This window comes from Metopolophium dirhodum, chromosome 1, assembly GCF_019925205.1.
Source record: "Metopolophium dirhodum isolate CAU chromosome 1, ASM1992520v1, whole genome shotgun sequence".
In the NCBI taxonomy this organism is placed as follows: Eukaryota; Metazoa; Arthropoda; class Insecta; order Hemiptera; family Aphididae; genus Metopolophium; species Metopolophium dirhodum.
In genome coordinates, this window is record NC_083560.1 from 10,401,251 (window position 1) to 10,424,741 (window position 23,491).

The window sequence follows — 23,491 nt, forward strand, 5'->3', positions numbered from 1 at the left end:
CAAACACAAAATTGTAGTTTGATCAAAAAATAAATAAATACATTAATTTATACGACTCAGAAATCGATGTTTTTATATGAAGTTTCACAGGCGAAAAAATGTCTTTAGATCACCACAAAAAGCCTAAGGACATAAATTTATTGTTGGCGCCGGCGTAACTCTTATGGGATATGGCTGTTATAGCTACAATGACTCGAGCCGGTAGGGTGATACTTAACATTAAATTGTAAAATTGTATTATAATTGTAATAAAAAAAAAATTGACGTTTTTTAATGAAATTCTGTAAGGAACAAATACGTTATTAGATTCCACATAAAGACTAATAACGTAAAAGTCACCAAACGGAATCTTTCACAAATAATAGACAAACGAATGTAGATGTAAACAATAATAATATTACTAATTTTTAATTACAATATTATAGTAGTACATAATATGAAATATTGTGTTTTTATATAAAAAAAAATACATTAGTTTACAAGACTAATGGACAATGGGCCCCTTAAACATAATTTAATGGCCAATTATCGCAGGTCCATTAAATTGTATCAAACCATTAAAATAATAAATTTTTCATGAAATTTACGTTTTTTAAAAAGTTTTATAGAAAAAAAAATGTCTTTAGATTACTTCAGAAAGACTACGGATATATATCTATTTTATTCCTTAGAAATTAGAATGCGAGGTGAAATATTATTATCACTTATTAAAATGTGATTTATCTATAATATTTGGTTTGGGGATTGAGTTTTCCATATAATAGGTTATGTCAGATTACTATTTCATCTTAGTTTTTACGTACATTTCGCCGACCCGTTGATGGCAACTGGTCAAAACCCGACCACAACTGTTCCAACCGCATCTGTGCCGACAACTCTGGAACAAATAGTAGGTATTAAAAAATTATTTTTGGATTAATTGTTAGGTGTCCCAGTTTGTTAGGAAGGTTATAGACTAATTAACAATACGCTACGACCCTTATAGAAGCTTAAAAATGTCAGGTCCTCGTGGATAAAATAAAACCAAAAAGGCTGTTATGATTTTGAATCGTCAAGTAATTTATTCCTTAGAATTCGTTCATAAATTATAAATATTATGCAGACGCATGATATAGGTAACTTAAGTTACCTTTAGTAACCTTTAGTTACCTTTAGTTTCCTTTAGTTACCTTTAGTAACTTGAATTACAGTTTAATTAAAATGTATTTAATATTTAGTTAACAAACATTAATTGTATTTTAATTAATAAAAAAAATGTTACATTTACAATAGGTAATGAAATAAAGAAATTGAAGTTTTTTTATGAAATTCTGTAGAAAACAAATACGCTGTTAGATTGCCATACAGAGACTAACAGCCATATCGAGTTTTCTTAAGAATCGATCACAAATATTAAATTTATGGAAGTAGCTATAAACATTATTAATAAATACTACTAATTAGTAATTATTACTATATTATATTAAGTACCATATAAATAACATGAAATTGTGTTTTGATGAAAAAAAAAATATATAAATTTATATATGACAAAAAATAGATGTTCTTTATAATATTCATATAACTAAACATTTTTTTTTTTTTATCATCACAAAAATACTAAGGACATGTACTCATTCCTTAAGTGTCGTTCACAAATTATAAATGTACAGACGCTGAAAATAACTTGTATTCTAATATTTAGATAACTAACATTAAATTGTACTATATTGTAGTAAAATAAAAAATTGACTTTTTTTATGAAATGTTGTAAGAACAAATACGTCGTTAGATTACAACAAAGAGACGATGAAAAAAATTCACAAGTGATTTAACATTGGCTACCAATAGGGGTTGAAACAATTATAAAACCTTTCCACGAGGTATTCAAATACAGTTTTTTTATTCGAATAGAGGTACCTATACGTATTTTGAATAATTTTATATTCTGAGCAGAGCGAAGAATTCAGTAATTTTACAATGGTGTTTATTTTTTTATTTTTTTTTATCCTGTAAACAAAATTTCTACCAGAAGGAGTGCTTCCGTTTCAACGTAACATAGGTATAGTATCTTATCTCTTAGATAATTGGATCAAGATGGTACTTTAGAGAGGTCATTTTTCAATGAAACATGCTATGATATATCTGTAGATCTCGGTTTTTGCAGTGTACCTAAGTTCACGTTCAAATCGCTAATGTTTTGTATAGAGTTCCTATTTTAATACCTATTTTAAAATAAACTGAAAATAAACATTGCTATTTATATTATATTATGTATGTATACTTTTCATTATTACCAACTGGGTGTCGAAGTTTCATTAATGATATTTAATCGTCAAGTAATTTCCAAACCAGGTTTTGAAATTACAAATATACGTTGTCAGATTACCGCAAAGTGACTAAATACATACATTTATTCCTAAGAAGTCGTTCACAAATTATGAATATTATGCAGACGCGTAATATAACTTAAAATCTATTTAATATTTAGATAACAAACATTAATTGTATTTTAATAAATCAAAAATGATTTATATTTATATTAATGAAATAAAAAAGCGGGTAAGTGTATATTGCTCTGCTGTACAGTAGGTTATCAGTGGTTCACTGTAAAATGGATTGTATGATATTATCATATAATTGTATACGAAAAATTATTCTGAGCAGAGATGGTTTGTCTGACTGGATATTTTATATTTTATATTGTTATTATATTTTATTATAACCTGTAAGTTGAATTAATATTATAAACTAGCTGATCCCGTGCACTTCGTTACCCGTTAAATGTACAAACTTTTATATGACTCAAACTTTGTTCAATGCGTTATTTAATATTCGGTGTATGGTGTTCAAAATTTATCTTAACTTTTCTGTTGCCCGGAATAAAAATTCTGATTCGCAGAAGTATATTATCAGGTAGGCAATCTACCTGCGGTAGATCGCGGACCCAGTGCAGTTTGTACGTAAGTGTATGATTTAACTCTAAAGTATCAAAGTTATACCAAGCTTATTTTGATATAATACGGTGGATTAATACAATCAATCAATACATAATCCCAACCAACCTAACCGTACTAAAATCCAACGAATAAAAAAACCAAATTTAACCCTTTTTAAATTAGCCTATCTTCTTTCCAGAGATCTGCACACAAAAATTCATTTATATATAATATAGCGACATATTACCACTTCGTGGCCCGTAAAATATGACAACTCTTAAAAAAATTGTGATTGTTTAACTCCTTTTTGGTGTAACTCACTGCAGTAAGTGCAACTCAGCTACCCTGGTAGGCAATGTGCGAAAATTTGATTTGATTCATGCTTGTACCTGATCTGCCCGATTCACCAATAACAAATAAATACTATTTCTATTATTTCTCATATAACCAATAGCAACCATTTATAAACAAATATTTCCATCGTAAATCTCAAAATCCCTGTTTGTGCACTTCTATTAATTGGTCGTAGCGTGATGTTATATAGCCTATAGCATTCCTCGATGAATGGACTATCCAACAAAAAATAATTTTTCAAGTCGAACAAGTAGTTCCTGAGATTAGCGCGTTCAAACAAACACACTCTACAGTCTACAGCTTTATATATTAAGTATGGATTACAACAAAATAACTAAAATCGTTATTTTTATTTTTATCCGTTTCTATGGAGATAAACAAAGCGTTAGAAGTTAACATCCCATTTTTAGCGGTTTTTCGTAATTTGTCGGTAGTTTTGCCCGTGGCATTGAATAACTATTGAGAAAATTAAAGACCTATCTAAAGTACTAGCTTGATCCAATTTGCTAGAAGATAAGATACTATATGTTGAAATCAAAGCTATCCTTCTGGTAGAAATGTTGTACACGGGATAAAAAAATTAAAAATAAACACCATTGTAAAACCACTAGATTCCTACTAGCTCCGCTCAGAATCTGAAAATCGAAGTTTTTTTTATGAAATTCTGTAGGAAACAAATACGCCGTTAGAATGTCATAAAGAGACTAACGGCAGTACCATGTTTCCTTAGGAATCGATCACAAATTTTAAATATATGGATTTAGATATAACCATTATTAATAAATATTACTAATTATGATTATTATTACTATATTATATTAAGTACCCACATAAATAACATGAAACTGTTTTGAAAAAAACATTTTTTTTTTGATTATCAAAAAATACTAAGGACATATATATGTATATATTCCTTAAGAAGCGTTCACAAAATGTACAGGCGTTGAAAATAACTTAAATTGTATTCTAATATTTAGATAACTAACATTAAATTGTATTACTGTAATAAAAGAAAAATTGACGTTGAAATTATAAATATACGTTGTTAGATTACTGTAAAATTACTAAAGACATACATATTATTTTATTCCTTAGAAATCGTTCACAAATTATGAATATTATGCAGACGCATAATATAACTTAAAATGTATTTAATATTTAGATAATAAACATAAATTGTATTTTAATTAATAAAATAATGTTACATTTATATTAATGAAATAAAGAAATTGAAGTTGTTGTTATGAAATTCTTTAGAAAACATATACGCTCTTAGATTACCACAAAAATCCTAAGGACATAGATTTATTGCCGGCGCCGTCGTAACTCTTACAAGATATGGCTGTCATAGCTACGACGACTCGCGCCGGTAGGGTGATAACTAACATTAAATTGTAAAATTGTATTATAATTGCAATAAAAAAAAATTGACGTTTTTTTATGAAATTCTGTAAGGAACAAATACGTTATTAGATTACCACATAAAGACTAATAACGCATAAGTTACCAAACGGAATATTTCACAAATAACAAACAAACAAATGTAGATGTAAACATTATTAAAAAATATTACTAATTTTTAGTTACAATATTATAGTAGTACATAACATGAAATTGTGTTTTTATCAAAATAAAAAATAAAAGTACATTCGCTTATGTGACTAATGCTTGATACGAATAATCTCTAAACTTTTATTGAACCAATAATAACCTAATGGACAATGGTTTAGTGGCCCATGATTGCAGATCTATTAAATTTTATTAAACCATTAAATTAATTAATTTTTCATGCATCCCAGCGTAAGAAATTTGCGTTATTCAAAAAGTTTTATAGGAAAAAAAATAAAAATGTCTTTAAATTACCATAGAAAGACTACGGACATATTATATTTATTATATTCCTTAGAAATTATTATGCGATGTGTGGTGAGATGTTTTTATCACTTATTAGAATATAATTTATCTAATAATTTGGTTTAGGCATTATGTTTTCCATATAATATGTGATGTCAGATTACTATATCGTCTTAGTTATCATGTATATTTTGACAGCCCCCTCCCCCACCCAATGAAATTATTGAAATTTTTTTTACTTGATTTAAAAAATTGCAATTGTAAGGGCTGCCAAAACTTAGGTTTTTTTCTCAAGGTTACACCGTATTTTACTCTGAATGTCTCATTTATTCGATTTTGTATCCCCAATACCGTGGGAACCGATTTTATATTTGCTACAATGCATATTTATATAATTTTGCAAAGTTGGGCATTAATACTTAAGTATTAACTAGTTACTTCATTTTCTATTCAACTTATTAACTTAAAGAGTTTAATTGACTGTTAAAATAACTTAACTTTATTCAGTTTATTTTAAAAGCAATCAAGATAGTTTTTTTTTAGTTTGACATTTTTTATCGTAATGGTTTTGTACAAAAATATTAATATAAAAATAAAAACAAAGCAATGCTATAATAAAACAAACATTTCTGTTATGATTTTGAATCATTAAGTAATTACCAAACTGGGTTTTGAAAATACAAATATAAATTTATTCCTTAGAAATCGTTCACAAATTATAAATATTATGCAAACGCATAGTATAACTTAAAATGTATTTAATATTTAGATAACAAACATTAATTTTGTGTTTTAACTAATGAAAAAAATGTTACATTCATATTAATGAAATAAAGAAAATGATTTTGTCTTTATGAAATTCTTTAAAAAACATATACGCTCGTAGATTGCCATACAGATACTAAGAGCTAATATGTTTTCTTAGGAATTGATCACAAATATTAAGTATAATATGGATGTAAATAAGGTAAACATTATTTATAAATATTGTTAATTAGTAATTATTACTATATTATATTAAGTACCACATAAATAACATGCGATTGAGTTTTGATTAAAAAAATAAATACATTAATGACAAAAAAAATTAACATTTTTTATGAAGACGTTTTTAATGTTTTTTAAAAACATTTTTTTTCTTTATTTTCTCAAAAAGACTAAGTACATATACATACGTTGAAAAAAACTTAAGACTTTAAAATTGTATTCTCATATTTAGATAACTAACATTAAATTGTATTTGTTTGCACCGCCGCCGACACTCGCGTAATCTCAAATCAAAGGTATACCGTATTCATTGGCGCAACTAGGGGGGGAGGGCTTAGCCCCCACAAATATCCCTTATTGATTTAGATATAAGCCTCCTATGGGTTATTTTAAATAAATAGTTTTGTTAGCCCCCCCAGAATTTAAACCCTAGTTGCGTCTATGACCGTATTCACGCGCGGGCTTCGCAGGCCGGCATACACACACACTTACAAACACGCACATTTTATCATAGGGAATCATTATTGTTGAAGTTGTGAATTATATAATATGTTATTTTATTCTCATGGACCGCCGTCTCATGTTAGGTGTTTTAGTCTATAGGTATTGAGTTATTATTCGTCAGTACAGTATTGTTTCTGGTTCTCGCAGCACACAGATGCATCGCATATTTTTATTTTTATTCAATGTGTCCGCAATTCACCGCATTGATATCATTATTATTGTAAACGCAAACATCAATTTTTAGTGTTAAATTCACAGGCACCAATTGCCACATTATTATATTTATTGTATATTTCGCAGGCACGAATTGCCATTTTATTTATTATTGTAAACCTTTTGGTATTATTGTGTGTGCGTATGTGAAAATCACATTATTAAAATATATTATTATGTAGACGCAGGTACAAAAGCTGGCCAGCAGAGTGCACCGTCGAGCTGTGAGTCTTTAAATATTATTTGTATTGGTTATTATTATGAATATTATTTATATAAATATGTAATGTATTGGTTGCTCACATAACACTTTATATATTTGTACTATCAATTATTTTCACTTGTTAGGCCTGAAGGGCCGGATATTATCAAAATGTGTATCATTTGAACTATAGATCAGTGTTATTATTTTATTTAATAGTTTTAAGTATCCACCGCACACAAACATATTTACACACTCGCACACTCATATCACACGTAGCTCATCAGTATTAAATTTGCTCAGCAATCCCGTCCACTGCTGATCGAGCTATTTACACCACGGCTCACACATACACACAAATGCCGGTCGGCCTATATTGTGTTATAGGTATGCTGTATATGCGCACGAAGTATTGAGATAACCGGGTCTTTTATTATTATCCGCTCCCGGCTCGTACAGTATTATTGTATAGTAAAATACAAATTGACGTTTTTTTATGAAATTTTGTAAGATACAAATACGTATTAGATTATCACAAAAATGCACGTGTGAGCTAACCTTAAGCTACAAAAAGAGGGTGAAAAAATTATAAAACCTTTCCGCGAGGTATTCAAATAGGCACGTATTTTGAATAATTGTAGATTCTGAGCAGAGCGAAGAATTTGGTGGTTTTACAATGATGTTTGTATTTTTAATTTTTGTATCCTGTAAACAAAATTTCTACTAGTCTACTAGAAGGAGTGCTTTGATTTCGACATGCAGTATCTTATCTTTTAGCAAAGTGGATCAAGATGGTACTTTAGACAGGTTATTTTTCGATTTTCTCAATAGTTTTTTTACATCACGTGGAAAAACACCAACATTTATTTTTCTTACCTATTTTTTTTCAAAACGTTTTGTTTATCACCATAGAAATGAATAAAATTTAAAAATTATATAATTCCCACCAGGTATAATATTATATACAATTTATATACATAATATGTATGATTTATAAATTTTCTTTCGCCCGCTCAGAATAGGTTTTTTTTATCGAATGCAATCATTGCATTCAAATCGAATACTCATAGGCACAATTTCAACTTCTGACTTGGGAGGGGAGGGGCTGAATATATTAAAGGCAAGTGATTCTTACAATATAGCATTTTAAAATTGTGTGTTTTTGGGTGGGATACGACTGAGTTTAGGAGGGATAAGCCCCCCTCACCCCTCCTCCCTCAATTTGCACCACTAGTACACTATCCTGTTCGAAGACCTGACCGAAGGGACAAATTTCCATCACTGCTGACCTACTTGCACAGTCCACCCCTCTGCACTTACCGGCTTTTTTTTAGTGGTGTAAAAAAATATAGCCTATTTGTATTTGGATACTTTTTTGATGTAGATGTTAACTATACTAATAAATATTACTAATTACTATATTATGGTAAGTACTTATATAGATTACAATCATAAAATTGTATTTTTCCTAAAAAAAATAGTAATAATACTTAATGAAATAAAACATTTGACGTTTTTTAATGAAATCCTTGTAGAAAACAAATAAGTCGTTAGACTATATCACAATAAGAATAACGGTAGTATTATAATGTTTTCAAAGGAATCGATCACAACTCACAAGTATTAAATATATGGATGTATAAACATTATTATTAATCATTAATAATATTACTGTATTATATAGTATAAGTATTAGTACCCACAGATATTGTAGTTTTTTTTATGAAATTCTGTAGAAAACAAATAGGCTGTTAGATTGCCATACCGAGACTAACAGACATATTGTTTTCTTAGGAATCGATCACAAATATTAAATATGTGGATGTAGTTAAAAACAGTATTAATAAATATCACTATATTTTATCAAGTACAAACATAAATACCACAAAATTGTGTAATAATAAAAAAAAATACATTAATTTATATATGACAAAAAAAATTGACGTTTTTTTTTATGAAATTTCAAAAGAAAAAAAGGTGGGTAAGTGGATACCACTCTGCTGTACAGTAAGTTACAAGTGGGTCACTGTAATGGATGGGGTTAAATTTGAATTCAATAATATAATATCACTGTATAAAAAAAAAACGATTCTGAGCGAAAACAGTCAGTCAGCCTATGATATTACCAAGTATATTTGATGATATTATTGTAAATAAAGTAATTTATATATACCTAACCTATTTACGTGGAACCTAGTTTTAAATTTTCAATCCTTAGCTATACAATTTGAACATTTCATAAATTTTTAACTACAAAATAATTATTAAATTTTAAATTTGATACATTTTGTCAAAATTCGAACTTAAAATCCTTATAAAAAAATTGTGCTTATATATTTTTAATATTTTTCAACTGCTATTTTAAAAATATATCAGGAGCCTTACATTAAATTTTCACGCTTTTCTACCCAACAAATAAAATGTTAATGATAATTATAGAAATATATGTACAAATTATATATAATTAGTTCAAAACATTTTGAAAATTGTATCGTGTATAGAAAATGCTAATATAAATGACCAGTGAAAATTGCATATTATGTATACGTTCCATTTGTTTTACAGTTACACCTAAAACCAAAATCGATTTTGTGGAAAACCAATTTTGAGTAAAAATTCCCGTTTTTTTCCTTAATTTTTATGTTTTTTTCACGGCGCTTTTGCAAACTATTGGAAATTTTAAATTTTGACCTCCCAGTGCAACAACGATATTTACTTTCCCATCGAACAAGATACTGAAGTTGATAATTCAATCATTATTTCGACTATGTATCGTGTATATAGACAAAAAAAAAAAATTTAAAAAGAAAACACACATCATTGTAAAATCAATACATTCATCGTTTCACTCAGAATCTAAAAATCTTTAGATTACCTGAAAAACACTAAGAGCGTATATCTATTCCTTAAGAATCTTTCAAAAATTATAAATGTTAAAAGACACTGAAAATAACTTAAATTGTATTTTAGTATTTAATTAACTATAACAATAAATTGTGTTTTAATAAAATCAAAAAAAACGACGTCTTTAGTGAAATTCTGTAAGAAACAAATTCGTAGTTAGATTACTAAAAAAAGACTAACTACAAATGAGTTTCAAAACGGAATGGATCACAAACATGATATACCTAATATTAATTAAAATATGGACATTGCTGATTATAGACGTAATTACTTAAACATTATTAATAAATATTACTAGTTAGTAGCTAATTACTTTAGTCTACATTACAGTAATTATTATGATACTTGTAAAAGCGGTCGCATCCGAAAACCGCACACTTTTGATTTCGACCCCAAAAAGGTGGATAGACAAAATCCGCACACTTTGTCGGTCATTGTATAACAAAATACGGTAAACTTATAGTGGTTAAAACCGCACACTATTTTTAGTGCAAAATAATAGATAAGATAAGATAATAACATAGAATCCCAGATATAATATATTATAATAACTAAATACCCGACTTCAATGACGCTGGCTTCAAGAGGTACGTAGATGTAAATAATAATACGGCATGTAAACGCATAATGACATTCATGAATAACAGCCAAAAATAATACATATTTAGGAAGCAATGACGATATTTTTTTACATTAATTTAATATTTTTACACATTATAAAGTATAATTTCAGCCAATTAAACTTTAAAAATTGTACACTTTACATTTTTCATTTTTTTTTAAATTTGAATACTTGTTCCTATATACATTTTTTTGTTTGAATAAATAATAATTAATAAATTATAGAATTTTAAAATACTTTTATTATCTATTTACTATTATAATACTATTTGTCTATCGACCATTTTGTGGTCGAAATAATAAGTGTGCAATTTTTGATACAACAATTAAAAAAATTGTGTGGTTTTAATCTATCAAATGTGTGCGGTTTTAACCTACCAAAAGTGGGCAGTTTAAGGAGTCAATGGTAAAAGCCATGTTTTTATTCGCTATAATAATAGAACATTTTTTCAGTTCTCCACATATGGAAGTACAAAACAGTAATCTTTTAAACAGGTAGCTAAACAGATTTCTAGGGGGCTCAATATAATTCTGGGGGGCTATAGCCCCCTTAGCCCCTACCATTCTACGCCTATAAACTGCATATATAAAATTACTTATTCGTTGGTTTTTCCGGACTATTCCGGGCGAACGAGTCGACATTAAGGAAAAACTAAATTATTCGATGTATATGAACACTGAACAGACCATAATATCATTGCCGAAATCAGCGGTTTCATTTCAAATCAAAAAATATGGATACAAATCGTCTAATATAATTCGACCGTTACAACTGGGTACACGTATTTCCAATTCTCTTAATTTAATTATTCGTTTAAATGCATTTTTGTTTCAATATTTTTGCATATTTTAAGTGCATATTTGACGATGATTGGTGCATAAATGCATGCATATTTCGTACGCTTTTAGTGCATATAATTCCAGGCCCTATAAATTAATTATCAACCGATAAGCGAAAAATGTGATCTTAGCCTTATTCTGCCTTTATAATACGGAACGTAATACTACAACGCATCGGCTAAAATATTGGAGGAAAATAGACATAATTTTAGTCAAAAATCATGTGCAGGAAAATGGAAACCAACCTTTTTTTTCGTGGAGGAAAACGGTAAGTATCTCGTTTTTGGAGGAAAATTGAACCACCCGATGGTATACTTATAACGAAAATCAACAATTTTTTATAAAGACGTAACCGTTGAGTGACGTTGTAATAATTTATATGCGTGCTCAGGAATATTAAATGGGGGGGGGGGGACAATTTTTTTTTTAAATAAACAAAAAATACGGGTAAGTGGAAGTTGCTCTGCTGTACAGTGGGCTACAAGTGGGTGACTGCACTACATACAGTGTTAAATTTGAATTCAATAATTTATATCATGTGTGCGAAAAACGGTTCTGAGCAGAAACAATTCGGCAGCTTAAGATATTTTATATTATATTTATATTGTTATTCTTAATATATAAATACATTTTTAACTATAAAATCATTTTATTAATATTAATAATAATATTATAATATTAATTTAACTTACAGCTTATATAGGCTCTAATAAATAATAACAATATAAAATATCCACACTGACAAACCGACAAACCGTCTCCACTCAGAATCGTTTTTCTTAAAAATTATATTATATCATTGAATTCAAGTTTAATACAATCCATTATACATTAATCTACTTGTAACCTACTGTACAGCAGAGCGACATCCACTTACCTGCATTTTAAGTTTTAAATTTGATGAATTTTGTCAAAATTAAAACTTGATAAAAATGATTGTGCATATTATGTATTTTTATTATTTTTCAACAGCTATAGTAAAATTATATTGTGTATTATATTTTCACGCTTCTTGACAAAACAAATAAAAATTTATTGATATATAAATAAAAAAAATAAAAAAATTTAAAATTTAAAATAACTATAAACAGCTCAAAACGAGCAAACTATTTTATCAAGTATAGAATTTGGTAAAATAAACACATGGTGTAAATTTCAAGTCTCTACAGTTATTCGTTTTTGAATTACAACAACATAAGAAAATCGCTAGTCATCATGAGAAATCAAATATATATCCAATGATGTAAACATTTGAACTTCAAACGCTCATAAAAATTTAATTTAACTTCCTGTAAAAAATTTTTTTTTGATACAGGTAGGCAAAACCATAAGGAATCTTGTATTCAATTTTCAAATAAAATTTTTTTATGAATTTCTAACTAAAAACAATTTGCACATTTTCGTGATTTTTACGTAATTTGTCAAAAACGACCGATTCGTATACAAATAACTCGAAACTACAAAATATTAAAAATGTTAACAGGTATGTGTATAAATAGGAAATAAGCGACATTTAGTTTTAAATGTTAGCATAAGCGCCATAGGATTTTACTTTATGGGGCCTAAGCGACAACATCATTATTATAGTTAATAATAGATTTTATATAAAAAACCATTTTCTGTGTTCGGTTGACGATAAATAATCTTAATCTTAAAAATGCAATATCGTATGATATTAAGTTATTAAGTTATTAACATTTTTATTCCAAAGAGTTTCCTACGTTTCTATTAAAATAACATGTCATTTATTTATGATTTATGATTATAAATTATAATATTATTATCAATGAAAATTAACTATGATTGACTATTTGTGTTTTACACAATAAGAAGAAAATTAATACGACATAAGCGCTAAAATACTAGTACTAAAATTACAGGTAAGGAAATTAATGGGGCATAAGCACCAAATTATATAATAATAATAGCCAATTCTAACTAATACTAATGTTTAACTAAAAAATCGAAGAACAATTTGTCTTAAATAGAGTATAGTTCTCATTTTTTTTATTCTTATTATATTTTTTTAAATTAAAAATATAATCTACAAAATGTAATTATAGTTAAAAAATAGTTTTTTGGCTCTCCTGAATAATTTTGAAAATGTCGCTTATGCCCTATTGCATTGTCGCCATCGATATATTAATATGCATCACGTCACAAGCGTAACTAGGGGTGAACTTGGGGGGCTAAGCCCCCTAACATAAATTTTAGCCACCCCTGCTGTCATAAATCCTAGTCCCGCTAACGGTAACTACATTTTTAAACTTATACATTTAAAATATTGTTTTATTTTTTTTTTATTAATATCTTGGAAAAATATTTATTTTTTTTTTGGTTGTCAAACTATATTATTGTATGTAATGATCCTGTGTAAGACGTATCATGGCATCATGCCCTGTAGTTTTTACTTCACAAATACTACTTAGAAGTTGTCAATAAATTAAACACAAAAATAGTCGTAAAAGACGTAGGTACGATTATTAATCAATGGTGATAACGAATAACGAATATTAAAGGTGACCGGACGACGATCGCCGTGCCTGCCGGCCGAATATAGGGCCTTTTTGCTAAAAATAGAATCAGATTTTATATTATCTTCGTTCTTCTCCAAGTACAACTAATTACAAGTAAGGTAAAATATTTTCCCTGGCAATGAAGTGGATATGTGTTCAATTAATTATAATTAAGTGTATAAATTTATACTTCTATTGCCTATTGGTAATTTTATTTAGCAAAACTATTATTATGCATTTTATAAATTTGTTTATTTAACAATAAAAATTAATTTATTGTTACAATAAAATTCATAAATAGGAGTAAGTTGTCGGGATAGGTACAAATAAGTTAAATCATTATAGGCATATAAATTATATTTTTCTGTTTTAAAAAACTGTTTTTCTATGTTAGGTGTTTAAATCATTTGTTTTAAATGTTTCAAACGAAACCATGTTTGATTAATTTAGATGTTTAAAAAGTCTACCGTATTAGTGTATTACTCAACAATGAGGTACAATATTCCTTATTGTTATTACCGATAGTATCGGATAGTATTGTTGTATCGATTGTATTCGATACATTGGGTGATTCTGTTTAATAAAATACCGGCCAAGTGCTAGTTGGACTTGCGCACGAAGGGGTACCATTATCTATAATAATACCTACTAATATAAAATAATATTTATGCAATGCAAATCAGTGTTATGATCCAGTGGCGAATTTATGGGGAGGAGGGGCTGAGTGGGCTGCACTCACTGTTATCTTTTAGATCGCTGATATACAACAATATTTTAAAACTCATGTAAAAAAATGTTTTTAATCTCAAAATAATGCCAGGAATTTTTTTCAGCACTATAAAATATAGAATATTCAAACATGAAATAATAAATCAACAAAATTAATATGTGTTTCTTTAATTCTAAGCGTTTAATCAATTTATTGTTTCTAATCATCTATAACCGAACACGTTTAAAAGAATAAAACATATTTTTCATAATTTCATTAAAATATTTCAAATTTATAACCCTACTAATAATATTATAAACCTGTCGATAACGATCGCCACGAGTACTATGGAGCATTTCAGCAGCCTGCTGCAGCAGCTCTATGCCATAGAGTAAAGAATATATTATGCACTATATTGCACAGATGTCAGATATGGATAATAGTCTGTTTCTTATCTATGTATCTGTGTGATATGGACACTTTTAAATTCTTAATCAGTAAACTGGTAACCACACAAAGAATTGTATCAATAAAATATATATTATTTAAAAAACTTAAAGAACTTATGCTGGGTTGCATAAACTATTTATTTAATTTAATGGTTCACTAAAAATGTAATGGACCAATCACGGGCCACTAAATCTTGTTCAAGAGACCATTAGCTCACTATTGATTAATTAAATATTTTGTGCAATCCGGCATTATAGAAACTTTAATGTACGTACAGTTTACCACAATTTAGTCATTGTCTTTGCTTAGGTACTGCTTAATGAGCATAATAGTGGTTACTGAGTTCGTATCCATAAAATTTAACAGATGGACAAATGTATCATTCGAATAGCGAAGGTAGATAAATCAATAAAATACACACTATAGGTACCTAATATTACATTTTAAATTTATTAAATTAGTTACTGCGAAGGTTAAAAACATATTTGAGAAACTCGTCTCGTAGGTTTAGTATTGTTAAATATTCATAGAAATATTTGTATATCTTATGATATGGTTTTAGACAAGTTTGCCAATAGTGGCGAGCCAGACGTTTAAAACGTATTATTTAGTACATTGTATCATCAAATATAATTGTTTTTGTTTACCTGTATGACTAATGACTATGTTTATATACATTTTGTTCAGCCCTTCCCGAAACAAAATTCTGGATACGCGCCTGCTATGATCTTAAAAGAAACAGGATTCTTGAAAATAATATGTTATTAAAATACCAGGCTGAGAGCTGATGGACGCAAACGCTGTGCGTACATTATAATAATAACGTAATAATATAAACGCACTCAGTCGCGCAGAAGACGTACACCGCGGTAATGGTTACGAAAGATACCACGAACACGACGTAGGTATATTTAGGTATCTGCCCGTCGCCACCAACGGTCCGTTTCGGGCCCGACCGGTGTTATAATACATGTTGGCAACACTGCTTATATTCTGACGGATTTTTGGTATTTGTTGTTATAGCGGCAACAGAAATACATCATCTGTGAAAATTTCGACTTATTGCTCACTGACAGACAGACGGACGGACAGCTTAGTAATACGTTTTACCGTACGAAACCCAGAAATAGCACAATATTTTGATATTTTATATTATTTCGCCGCGAGTGTCGGCAATCACTCGAGATAACGATTGAATTTTCGAAAGTCCAAAACAGTTATTAATCAAGTCTACAACTAAGATTTAGACACACGTCAAACAGAATAGGTAAACAACTGCTAATATTATTTCGTCGCGTGAAGGCAATAAATTATGATAATGTTAAAATAAGAAAAAAAACTCGGGTACTTGCGATATAAATTAAATGAGGGATAGACCACTAATTGATTTTAGTACACACGTTCTATTATAGGTGTGGTAGTTTTTCGTTGATTTTATATTTATATAGGCTTAGTTAGTCTACGTTTTACCATACAGAATCACAAAAACATCGATTAATGTGTAAAATAATAGACTAATAGTATAATTTAATAATGAATGTTATTTGAAAGACGAGTTTGGGTGTGGGGGGGGGGGGGGGGGGTGGGGGAAGAGCGCCCGCGTTTTTCATGTATTTTAATTATGTTAGAACTGAAGCACTCCCCTTAACTTTAACGTTTAAGTCTAGTTACGCCTATGCATCATATTCAACTATATAGTTGACATGGGGTCGTGAACGTGAAAAAAATATTCAATAGTAATAAATATTGATGAATTCATGCCCATATCTGGTGGTGTATGTACTAACCACCTATGGTGGTCAGCGACGCTAACCACAATTGAGAAAAAATTAAAATGTATTTAATAAATAATAGGTGAGCAATAACCACCGTGCCATAAAGATGGGTTTCCACTACATACGTGTACGTTGACCGGATACGTTCTCGCAAACGTTTTCCATCGGTTGGATGGGTTAGATCGGTTAGGTAACATATTAGTTACCTCATATATTCTTATGTTATCAATATTGTAATCAATATATAGATCCGTGTACATGAAAAAGTTGAGCTGGATCCAACTTCATGGTATCACGGTTAAACCTGTGGTAAAAACGTATAAACGCTCTGGTATATACCAAAAGCTTACCATGCATACCAACCAATCGCAGAAAAGTATTTTTATGCACGCACACGTACACGTATGCAGTGTAAACCCGTATTAAAGGCTCTGTCAAACAGAAAGCGTTGTTTTCACGTCGCGTGGTTTTTTGTAATTAGTTACAACGCGGCGTCGAAATCACCACGCCGACGAGTCATTTACCGCTTTGACGCGCGTTATAACGCGTTCCCGTTGACAGAGCCTTTAGCAGAAAAATTAAATGGTCAGCTGTAGTATAATAACCACCACGCCGGAAAGAGATAACTCTTTGAGCAACGGGCGAGCGGTTCCTGTGAGTCGGAAACGGAAAGCACTCATTACGCACGACTGATATTTAACACCGTCTTAATTAATACGAATTACACAACCGACAAATATACTTTGGTGGTTGATCATTGATATGGCAAAAACACGAAGACGAAAACACAGACGTACGTCTTTGCGTCGGCACCGTCGAACATCTGACAAGCGGGCAGCAAGGAAAAGGCGGCCGAGCTGTCCGAGTCTACGTCAATAATTGGTCATATAAAATTGGTCGTTTGGTAAGTTGGTCATTTGGAAAATTGGTCGTGGTATATTTTCGTCGCGAAACGTGAATACCTATTGGTACTGGTTTTCAAATTGATTTTCAGATTTTCAGATTTGCAAGTCAAGTGCGAAGTCGCAAATTAATAATTAGGTTTGTGAGGGACCCCCACCCACTTTTCCAATACGTTTAAACGAACATCGATATTCAGCAAATCAATTGATTGCATATAATTGCAAATCAAAATTATAATTTTGACGAATTGTTCAGGGGTAATATCGATGGCTAAGAGGCCAAAAGTTGTATGTCCCAAACATTAAATTTTACAGGAGAGCAGTTTTAAGATCTTAAATTATTCTACGCCAAACAGTTTGTGTTGTAGATTTTTGTTTTTCGGTGTTGCAACTGATTTATTTGTAAAATATTCTGTAGATTACATAAATTATTACTTTTAGGTCTTAAAATTTTTTTTCAACGTAATTATAATGTTTCTTTTAAATTTAAATGGGACTTGTTATGAATAAACGGCAATTATAATATATTTTTACCGTGGACATATTATAAGGTTTTGATGGACATATTAAAAGTTGTTAATTTAATATAAACTCTAATTAATTTATTATATAAATAGTTAAAATGTCCGTAAGACTATTTTTTTGATATAAAAAATTTAATTTGTTTATATAATTGCAGTAAAAAATTAAAAATATAAAAAATATTGCAATTTTTTATTGAATGTAAAAAATAATAAAGTAGCATTTTTTCGTCAAATTTTTAGTCAAATAAAACCCGTGTTATTGATATTTTATGCTAATTGAAGATATCATATTAATTAGTGTAATTTAAAATTAAAAATTTTTATTATTTAAAATAAAACGTCGGGACATATTCATTTTTTATAATATAGGTAAACAAATTCAATATTATCTAAAACATTACACGTCCAAAATTGAATGTATTGTTTTTGACAAAAGTAACAAGTCCGGACTTGTTATATTTGTCCGCTTGACATTTAGACCATGTTAAAATATTTATTGTATGTTTCATTAAATTAGGACTTGTTATATGTGTTGCACTAAAAAAAACCTATCTTGAACTAAAATCACAAAAATTAAAGTATAAATAAAACATGTTTTAATTATGATATTGACTTATAATGTTTTACCGAATCAAAAAGATGACCCAGATAAACCCTATGGACTAATAAAAAGATTTTGAGAAAAATTGGACTTATAACTTTTGGCCTCTTAGCCATCGGTATAATATATAGACACCTATACAATATGTGTAAGCAATAATTTAATTTATCTATAGTATAATATAACCAAATATAATTTTAAATATTTTGTATTAACAATGTATATAAGTATATAACTATAGTAATAATTTTTTTTATATAATATTTCAATCGATTCATTTTTAGATTCCGAACGATGGATGTATTGATTTTACAATTATGTTTTATATAAATTATGAATTTTATATCATTAGCTGTAGCTAGACCGTCTTGGCTCAGAATCGTTTTTCGTATACAATAATTTTATATCGTTGTTTTCAAATTCAACACATCCGTTACAGCGACCCTTTTAAACAATACCTACAATACAGCTGATCGATACACATGGGTGCTAGGGCGGCTCCGGTGACATGGTTCCCCTTAACCACGGACTCATAATTTTCAAAAAAAGTCGATGATTTTTTTTTTTGTAATTTTGTTTTTAACAGCGTGAAATTGTTTAGAAAGACAGTTTATGGGGGTCCGCCGCCCCTAGGGCCCCCTTGAAGCCATGGGTGCATCTGCCCGTTTTTTTTTTAAAATGACAATCTTTTTTTATAAATGTGACAACTGGCATGTTAGCTAAGTTTTGGACGAGTTTAATAGTTATATATTAATATATTATACTCATAACCGTAACCGAATTTTACACATTCGTGAAAAATAAATGTAAAAAACTTGTTCACCTAATTTTTTGTCAAAAAAAATTGGAAAAAAATTTTAAACAGTGTCGTGAGAGAATTTGGTACATAAGACAGGCCTGTTCTTTCATACATATAAGGATTACAATAATATATATTTAATTTTTGCGTGTATAAAACGTACAGCCTGAAAGCGACAGCCGTACAGCCACGAACGGATATAATAAAGATATATTATTACCACAAAAGATCGGTTTCTCGACTATATTTAACTAATATGACGGCAGACAGTTCAAGGGCGTCCGCAAGAATTCATCAAGGGGAGGGCAAATATTTTCCCATTTTAAAATTTTTTGATTCGCTATCCTATTAGTGATAACGTATAATTTGAGACATGTTTTCTTTCATATACATATAGATAGGGAAATGTAAAAATTATTTATGAATTATACGTAGATAGTTATAAATAAAATTTAAAAATACAGCATTAATTTTAATTGATTGTTATGTAATTTTAAATTAGCAAATGCATTTTTTTGCCATTGATTTCATAATTTAAGTAATTGAAAAATTTAATATTTCTAGCTCATTCAGTCATTGATTGTTATGTAATTTTAAATTAGCAAATGCATTTTTTTGCCATTGATTTCATAATTTAAGTAATTGAAAAATTTTAATATTTCTAGCTCATTCAGTCATTAATTAATACCACAGACTTAAAAAGTTGAAACTATTATAGTATGCCATAATATATTTAATTTTATTTATCAGAAAAGTAAAAACTTGATTTAGTTTGTAGTATTGTACTTGGCCCCGCCTCTACATATCATAAATCTATAAACGAAACATTCTAAGTTATGATGTTTATAAACGAATGTAATAAAAATCTTTCTGTAAAATTTGAAAAAAAAAAAATGTTTTTATTTTTAATTTTAAAAATATTTATTTTTTGATATTTTATATAACATAATATTGACGTTGGAATTTCGATGCACTTTGCATTATTTCCAACCGATACTCGTTTTATAAAATACACAAATAAAAATAAGAAATTTTTATTTTGCATTTTTTACGATTTTAAAGTCATTCTTTGCATTTTAGGATTTTTGGGGGCACTTTGAAGTTTTTAAAGATTTCATTTTAAAAAATTCTTTTACTTGATTTTTTATATTAAATATATGAAACTTAATATACTAAACCTATAAAAGTTCATAAAAGCCGTTTTTTGTTGTGTATCTGGTTGTGTAAATAGAAGCATAATATTTAATGAATATCTCTAGTTTAAAAAATATGAATAGTTACACTATAAAAAATATAATATATTCTTAACTATTATTATTATTTATTATTATGTGATTTATGGTTTTTATACAAGACAAAGATGATTTCTATTTTCACATGATATTAGGTAGGTAAGAATATAAGATTATTTCGTGATTCATAACTATTATTATTAATTTTTGGGTGTTATCATGTGTAACTCACGGCTTAATTACATGGATTAATCGATTGACCTTTGCCCTATTGACCTATTATGGCTGCCCGACTTCATAGGTCTTATGAGTCTTTATCACTAGTCGGCTGACTAATCGTTATTCTTTATTTTTAATAAAACGTAATTACCTCCAAATTTTGAACATAAATAACTATAAAAAAAAAACCGTGATTTATATTTTTGAGATATTTGGTTACAGAACAACTTACTTACGTGGAACATTGCTGTAAGTTTTTAATCCTTAGCTATACAAGTTTGAACATTTTATATATTTTTAACTACAAAATCATTTTTAAATTGAATAAAAATATGTTGTCAAACATAAAACTTATAAGAAAAAAATTGTACCTATGTATTTTTAATATTTTCTAATTGTTATTTTAAGCAATATATCAGGAGCCTTGTATTAAATTTTGAACGCTTTTGGACCCAACAAATGTATAGAAAAAAAAACTAAAAAAATTAATATTTGAAATTGTCCGGAAACAGCTTAACACAAATAAAAATATTTTGAATATTTTATGGTGTATAGAACATGCTAATATAAATGTTCAGTAAAAATTTCATTTAGAATTACCCCAAAAACCAAAATCGATTTTGTCAAAAACTGATTTTGCGTAAAAATGTTCGTTCTTCTTTATGTTGTTTTTCGCGGCGCTTTTAAAAACGTTTAGGAATTTTAAATTTTTACTTGAATTCACTTTCTCATCGAACAAGATACTGTTAATAAATAAAAAATAAAACACACATCATTGTAAAATCAATACATTCATCGCTTCGCTCAGAATCTAAAATAGAATTACTATTACTATATTCATTATAGTCTATAATGTTGTTATGTTGATTATTTTTATTGACATTGTTTTCAATGAATATTAGTTTACCGAAAATATTATCGTTAAGTCAATATTTCGGTACCTATACGGTTATTTTGAATTTTGATTCAGTGAAACTTCCATACAACAAAGTCACACGGGGAACAAAAAAAATTCGTTAAATAGAATTAAATCATTTTTTTAAAATTTAATCGATTGCAAAGGCATTACATAGGTGTAAATTATAGGGGACATTTTAATCAGACTTTAATTAATTTTAATCGAAGTAGCATGTAATTTTCGTTTGCTTTTTATTTTTGTAAATTGTAATTCTTTCATAAAAAGTTTATGAAACTATTTTTCATGTCTTGAATACATCGTGTTTTTCAATAATTCAGATTTGTCCGATATTATAAAGCTAGAAAGATACCATTTTAATATTTATGACAATGATTTATTGTAATATATTGTATTATATAACATTACGAGTATTTGCATAATCGTTATGGAATATATTAAACCAAAATAAAATTTGCTGTAAAAACTGGCATAATTCCAATTTCAACCATAAGATATACCCACTATTTTTATTTTATATTTGAAATTACTTATCTAATTAATTGTGCCTCATTACTTCTACTACCTACTACTAATAATATTTGTTTGTAATCAATGACAATGTGAATAACAAAAACATGATTTAACAATGCCACGGAATGAAATAAACTTTTTTGAATCACCGGGGAGATTTTAGTACGGTTAGGTTAGGTTTAGGATTTTGTATTAATTGATTATATTAATCCACCGTAAATGGAATTAAGTAAAAACGACAAACTTGATATAACTTTGATACTTTAGAGTTAAATCATACACTTACGTACTGCTAATATACTGCTATATAATATGTATACAGCTGCGAATCAGAATTTTTATTCGGGGGGTAACAGAAAAGTTAAGATAAATCTAGAACATCATACACCGAATATTAAATAACGCATTGAACAAAGTTTGAGTCGTATACAGTTTGTGCATTTAACGGGTAACGAAGTGCAAGGTATCAGCTAGTAATTAATAAATACTATTTATTTAAAATAATAATTTCACTATGCATCCGTCGGGCCAATGGCAAGTCCAAATAGTTCAGGCCACCCGGGAACTTTGCCGTCCCTGGCGCACCACTAGTGATATAAAAAGTATAGTGTGTGTGCAATATAATATGTATCTCTTAACCTTTTAATCATATACCTATAATTTATTATTTTACGCTCTCTAGTTAACTACTATCCTATATTTTAGATTCTGAGCGAAGCGATGAATGTATTGATTTTACAATAATGTGTGTTGTTTTATTTATTTTTTTTTTTGTGTGTCTGTCATCACCTTTTAGGACAGGTAAAAGTGCTTGGATTTTCTTCAACAGTAACTTTTCTGATAGAAAAGTGAATCTAGTTTGGTACTTTGGGGGGTTAAAAGTAGTTTTAAATAGTTTCAAAAGCGACGTGAAAAATAAAAGAAAAAATTAAGGAAAA

General features: G+C 28.5%; 1 long non-coding RNA gene across 1 annotated transcript in view; it reads right to left on the reverse strand.

The window, feature by feature from the left end:
- Positions 1–815: 815 nt before the first annotated feature.
- Positions 816–23,491, reverse strand: part of LOC132936673 (uncharacterized) — a 36,163-nt gene continuing 13,487 nt past the window's right edge. Inside the window, exon 6 of the long non-coding RNA XR_009663508.1 lies at positions 816–877. This is a non-coding gene — a long non-coding RNA (uncharacterized LOC132936673). The remainder of the gene's footprint in view (positions 878–23,491) is intronic.